Here is a 7,353-nt window from a genome sequence, read left to right on the forward strand (position 1 = left end):
TGTTCTGTTTCTAACTTTTACTACTTGGTATTCTGTTTCTAACTTTTACTGCTTGGCGTTCTATTTCTAACTTTTACTGCTTGGTGTTCTCTTTCTAGCTTTTACTACTTGGTGTTCTGTTTCTAACTTTTACTACTTGGTGTTCTGTTTCTAACTTTTACTGCTTGGTGTTCTGTTTCAGAACACCAAGCAGTAAAAGTTAGTTTCTAACTTTTACTGCTTGGTGTTCTGTTTCTAACTTTTACTGCTTAGCGTTCTATTTCTAACTTTTACTGCTTGGCGTTCTGTTTCTAACTTTTACTGCTTAGCGTTCTATTTCTAACTTTTACTGCTTGGTGTTCTATTTCTGTCTCTCAGTATCTGTACCTCTTAATCTTGAACTTTTTCGTACTCTTGTTGATTGTTAATATCTGTCATTCAAACGTCTAAAAACTGGTTGGAGGCGGACATAAGCTACTAGTGTTTGATTCATGGATTCCCGGTTTGATACCCGAATACCATTATTCGATTAGAGTGGCCAAAGAGTTGGCGGTTGTTGCTTCACTATCAGTTCGAACTTAAGTCTTATATTAAGCCTAATCTTATTTGCCCTAGTTCACGTTGAAATTCCTTGAAACCGGTTTTACTCAGTGACGATGTTAAATTGAGTGATATAATGTTCGCTCTTACCTCTTTATCTTTCATAAAATCTTTCTTCTTTGCTATAAATTAAAAAAAAAATGTCTAAAAAAGAAACAATACTATTTTATAACAAACTATTTTTGTTCTGGAATACATTTAACATAAAAGTACCCCCTCTCCCCCACCTTTGTAAACAAAGAAGACTTTCAAAGGCAAGATCACTTAACGTGTAGCCCCCCCCCCCTCGATCGTAATCTGTCCTCTTTACATCAGGAGCAGGTTTTATTGCTCAACTTTACAGTGAATACCCCCTTTCTATCAAACTTGGAACTTGTACTACACGAGTCGCCATGCCAGTGAGACTCGTATGTAGAAAGAAAAGATGCGATTGCTATAGATACAGTTCCCATAGCAACTCCCATTACTTTCCATGTCGCATTGAAGAACCTTTTTGTTAAGACTGGATCTCAATATAACTAAAGAGCGCGATGTGATTGGTGAACCAGCTTTAGCTGAAAAGATTTGCCTGAAGATGAGGAGGTAAGGTGGCATGTAACAACGTACAACAACAATAAGGTGACATGTAACAATATACAACAACAATAAGGTGGCATGTAACAACATACAACAAAAATAAGGTGGCATCTAACAACATACAACAAAAATAAGGTGGCATGTAACAACATACAACAACAATAGGGTGGCATGTAACAACGTACAACAACAATAAGGTGGCATGTAACAACATACAACAACAATAAGGTGACATGTAACAACGTACAACAACAATAAGGTGTCATTTAACAACGTACAACAACAATAAGGTGACATGTAACAACATACAACAACAATAAGGTGACATGTAACAACATACAACAACAATAAGGTGACATGTGGCCCGGCATGGGCAGGTGGTTAGGGCGCTCGACTAGCAATCTGCGGGTTCGAAACCCCGTCACACCAAATATGCTCGCCCTTTCAGCCGTGGTGGCGTTATAATGTGACGGTCAATCCCACTATTCGTTGGTAAAGAGTAGCCCAAGAGTTGGCGGTGGGTGGTGATGACTAGCTGCCTTCCCTCTAGTCTTACACTGCAAAATTAGGGACGGCTAGCGCAGATAGCCCTCGTGCAGCTTTGCGCGAAACTCATAACAAACAAACAAGGTGACATGTAACAACATACAACAGTAATCTTGTTGCGTTTCCTGTACATCACGTGACCTGGAAAGATCCATTACACTTTTTCTATGGTCTCGTTCAAATAATCCAGTTACGAAGTTAAGAACGGCGCAGCGAACTAAACAACAAAAAAGATAAAACAAGACCACAAAGAAATATTACTACAATATAACAGATGGCCACGCTACACACTTACAGAATATGACGTAAGGACAACAGTAAACGCATGACACGTCAGACAATGCAATCCCTTTCCGATGCGAAAACACGCGTACGCCCCGGGCGTACCAGTAGAAAATGTCATAACAAGTAGACAATATCTGACTAACAAAGAGCGTGCGAAGTACTGGTTGTGGATATTATTTTGTGGGTCTATAAAGGTCAAAGAAAGTCGACACAGCCCGTCTTATCTCGTGACATCACGACAATCCACGCCTTATCCAGTGACTGACAGTTACACAAATCCCAGTTAAAATAGCGACAGTGCATCAGAAAAACAAACACTGAACATGCTAACAACAAATCTATGTTTTCCAAGAACATTAAGCCTTTAAAGTGTTAAAAGGTATTAGGCCTAACGTTAATTAAACCTAATATCAATAATAACATTACACACACGGCACTTAGTTTTCTGAAGTTCCAACTTTGGGCACTCTAATATATCTTAAGCACTGACACGAGACTCTGATCTAATTGTTTACGACTCATATCCACCCACTATTTTAAGTGAACATTTTCAGTAATGTCTGCTAAAATATTTGACAAATATATACTATTTTATAATAGTATACGATAATTTTTAATGGATTGGTATCTCCTTTTGGTCAAAACGTAGTATAACTAGGGGTTTAAAAGTCGCAAGAAAAGTACCAGTCCCCGGTGACGGGAAAAGTTTAAGTTAATCTAGCAAAAGTGCCTGTCCCCAGGGAAGGAAAAGTATAAGTTAATCTAGCAAATGTACCCGTCCCTAGTAAAGAAAAAGTTTGAATTAATCTAGCAAATGTACCCGTCCCCAGTGAAGGAAAGTTTAAGTTAATCTAGCAAAAGTATCCATCCACCAGTGAAGGAAAAGTTTAAATTAATCTAGCAAATGTGCCCGTCCCCAGTGAAGGAAAAGTTTAAGTTATTCTAGCAAAAGTATCCATCCACCAGTGAAGGAAAAGTTTAACTTAATCTAGCAAAAGTACCCGTCCCCAGTGAAGAAAAAAGTTTAAGTTATTCTAGCAAAAGTACCCATCCCTGTACATGGTGGGCAAGAAACTTAGAAAATGGCTTCTATGAGTGGCACTGGTTTTGGAGGGCGAAGAGGAATTTCTTAATTTCCGAGCACGTCGAATTTTTCAAATTCCCACTAATTGTATTTATTTATACTTTTTTAGATTAGATCGATTTTGAATATTGTAATAAATTCCATAAAGCATTACGTGATCTCTATTGACCTATTCATCTCTGGTCTTCTCAAAGATGGCCTCTGTAAATAAAGTCTATAGACGACTGACGTCTTTAAACCAGCTGTACCAACACACCTGCATTGTACCGGAAAATTATGAATTGTTGCAGGGAATACGTCGTACTTGGGTCAGGCCCTGATGGTGAGGAATTCTAGATTGTGGACCTGAGGATTCATAGTTACGAACCAATGCTGATAAAATGTATTCTGTATTCGGGACAATGGATTCACTATAAAAGTGACGGTTAAATCCCCATATTCAATCAGACAAGAGTACCCCAAGAGGTGGCGGCGAGTGTTGTTGATCAGCTGCCTAATCTCTAATTTAAGTGCAAGTAGTCCTTGCGTAGCTCGTGCGAAATAACCAAGTAGTCTACTAGAACCATGCTCAGAAAGAGATATTTGGTTTCACACATCTGAAACGTGAATGTTTATGACGTAATCGTTGAGTTGAGGACGCCATTTTTAACTTAACAGGCAGGATCAGCCCATAAAAGTTTCAAAACGCAGGAAAAAGAAAACAAAAAACACACCTTCACAACCTTGGTAGATAATTGGTAAGTACAAAAATGTTAGCCTTGTTAAACTGAAGATATTTGATTAAAAGTTGTTATTTACCACAAAAACTTGGAATTACATTTACCCAAATTTATAAAATCAAATCAAAAATGTTTAGAACGAGTCGTAAATCCGACACTTTGGAAAGGAAAAGAACAAGTTCCATATACTGAACTCGAAGTGGATCTTGATTAAATTTGAACATCCTGAAGTTTTTGGTTTTAAGAAGTTACAAACTCAGTAATTAATTCAGCTTCATAATCTTGTTGCAAACGTCTCAATAATTTAGTTGTTTGTTTCAGAGCAGTCATATTGGTAATAATTACAGTTTACTTCCTAAATCTGATTCACACCATAACGATCGACATACCTAAACCATTCCTGTGTCTGATAAGTCATGGTAATGGACAAAAGGCCTCGTCGTCACTGAATATGACAGACGTATTATATTTATAACATATTCTCCTTTGATTTTACCCATAGGTTGCTGGAATTCAATTAAAATCTAAAGTTTAAACAGAAAGGACTGATCTAATGAACTAACGCGATTAAGAATTTGGTGAAAATAGTGCAAGGTTAAGTAACGACCAATAGAAATAAACCTTTGTGATGACTTAATTCACGTCACGAGCAGCGGTTGGCATCTCAAAAATTATTACTTTACAAAACTCATAAACTAAAGCACAAAATTTACTTCGTGCTTTCCGGTGACGCAGGTAACTTTGCCCTCTTATGTATAATTGTCTCCAACAAATTTCTAGAACATTCTAACCACTGCAAGAGTTATGTGTATACAGAGGAAGTACGGTGTAAAGCTAATGAGCTGGAAATATACGCGGTGTTAATAAACAGCATAATTCAGATCGTTTACTTGTGAAACGTCGAGAGAACCCGCAATTAATTACCTTATGGTAATAACAAGTCGAGCCTCAATTAATCTTACCCGGGGTGAGGAGGAGAAAGGGCTTGACGAATAGAAGCACTGGTCGCACGTGACAATAACACATGATTACATCCAACACAAGGGTGAAGAACGTGAAAGCAATTGGCTTTCCAAATTATGTTTGCGACCTTTGACCTGCTGTATGTTAGTTCTTTGGTCATCTATAGAAGAATAAGAAGGCGAGGGATGCCCATCAAATATTAATTATTTGAAATATCCAATGACGTTTTCTCTCCAGTAAAACAGCCTAGGACGTTATTTCAATGTGCTTTCCATTGGTTATCTGCCGCCTTCTCTAACTTTGAACTACTGACCAGTCGGTAGCACTTCAACCACACACACACACACCATCCATGACTGTCACTCTTATAATCCAACTACGGATATTTTTCTCCTTTCCAAAAATACCAATTACATAGCTGTAGTTATCATGAAAACAAAGTCTCTGACATACGTCTGTAATTATCAGCATATATATAATTATCAACGTCTGTAATTATCAGCATATATAATTATCAACGTCTGTAATTATCAGCATATATAATTATCAACGTCTGTAATTATCAGCGTATATAATTATCAACATATATAATTATCAACGTCTGTAATCATCAACGGCTGTAATTATCAACATATATAATTATCAGCGTATATAATTATCAACGTCTTTAATTATCAGCATATATAATTATCAACGTCTGTAATCATCAACGTCTGTAATTATCAGCATATATAATTATCAGCGTATATAATTATCAACGTCTTTAATTATCAGCATATATAATTATCAACGTCTGTAATTATCAGCATATATAATTATCAACGTCTGTAATTATCAGCATATATAATTATCAACGTCTGTAATTATCAGCATATATAATTATCAACGTCTGTAATTATCAGCATATATAATTATCAACGTCTGTAATTTTCCAAAATTGTTGAACCTTTCTCACCTCAAGTGAAATGTGTCGATTTTTTCGCGGTCCATCCATTAATTAACATAAATTCGAATTTTTTGATAATGTTCGTAACTTACAGGCTAAAACTTAATCCAATGTGTAAGATATGTTTATAGGTAGTATATTTTTGACATATTCTGAGCCATTTTTCACCCATTATGTGTACAAGATACATTGATGGATTCACTGAAACCCGAAGCGCTGTCGTACACTGATTTTACGTTCACTTTTTTTGTGGCTACCCAAGAGTGTTAATTTGTTGAAATTCGCGCAAAACTACTCGAGGGAAGGCAGCTATTCAACATCCCCCACCGCCAACTCCTGGGATGCTCTTTTACCAATGAATAGTGTGATTGACTGTCACGTTATAACGCCTCCTTGGCGAGGATATACGGCGAAGAGTTTCGATCCCGCAGAACGCGAACCGAGTTCCTTAACCATTAGACAGTGCAGTGCTAGTTGGGTTTAGGGGAAGGGGTCAGATGTATTTGAAATCAAGTATGCTTACAGTGATATTATTGGACGACCCTTACAAGAAACGTTGGTGCTACTCTATCATCTGTTGGCTAGCAATAAGTTAATTGGAAAATGTTAACGTTAATAATTGTTTGTTTGTAGTTTAAGCGGCTATCTGTGGTCTGCCTACCACGGGTATCGAAACCCGGTTTCTAGTGTTGTAAGTCCGCAGACATACCGCTGTGCCACTAGGGGCGTTACTTAGTGCACACCCTTCACAATAGGCAATCTGCGTTCTGTCCACCTAAGGGAATCGAACCTCGGATTTTAAAGTGTTCAACATTTCTATACGGATACGATAATTACTTTCTTAAATATAATATTCACCGATAGGATGACTTCATTTAAACATATTCATGTTAAACGTGTTAGTCTTAGGGTTAACGATTTTGAATATGCAACTCAGTAAGTCACGTGACAACCACGTCTAGATAACGTTAGTAGCGATGGAACGGAAAGTATCAGAACTACATTATGACATCGATGTTTCGTAGGTAATGTGTTGCAATCGAAAACTCATCATTTTTGGGAAGAGTATGTAACAGCCATTTCCAACTTAAGATACTCGGGAAGAGTATGTAACAGCCATTTCCAACTTAAAATACTCGGGAAGAGTATGTGACAGTCACCTCCAATTTAAAATACTCATACACTCAGATCATAAAAATCTGTTCAGATCGGGTACTTAGAATAATATTGGAAAGCAAAATAATATGGATCAACTTGGGGCACCAGGATCATCCAGTAGAAAGAGATTCGCAACAGGTCGTACCCCGTGTTCCAAATTTTAGTCTCGCGTAGAGATATTAGGTATGAAAACTATTATTTAATATTAAGAGAAATGACATTACATATATTTCTATTATATATTGTCATTAACGTATGTTTTGGTTCATTAAAAGTAATTACACTCCTGCATGATAAAAACATCTTTCCCTGGACGAATACATCTTGGACAAGTTATCATTCAGTGTACATGCCCTCAAATGTGAGATAAGTAACGAAAAACTTTGTACTGCCAACAGAAGTTTTTTTTACCCGAGACGCTAACCACTGGATCACGCCAGACTGAGATTTACCCGAGACGCTAACCACTGGATCACGCCAAACTCAGATTTACCCTA

The sequence above is a fragment of the Limulus polyphemus genome, unplaced genomic scaffold (genome assembly GCF_000517525.1).
Source record: "Limulus polyphemus unplaced genomic scaffold, Limulus_polyphemus-2.1.2 Scaffold8580, whole genome shotgun sequence".
NCBI lineage: Eukaryota > Metazoa > Arthropoda > Merostomata > Xiphosura > Limulidae > Limulus > Limulus polyphemus.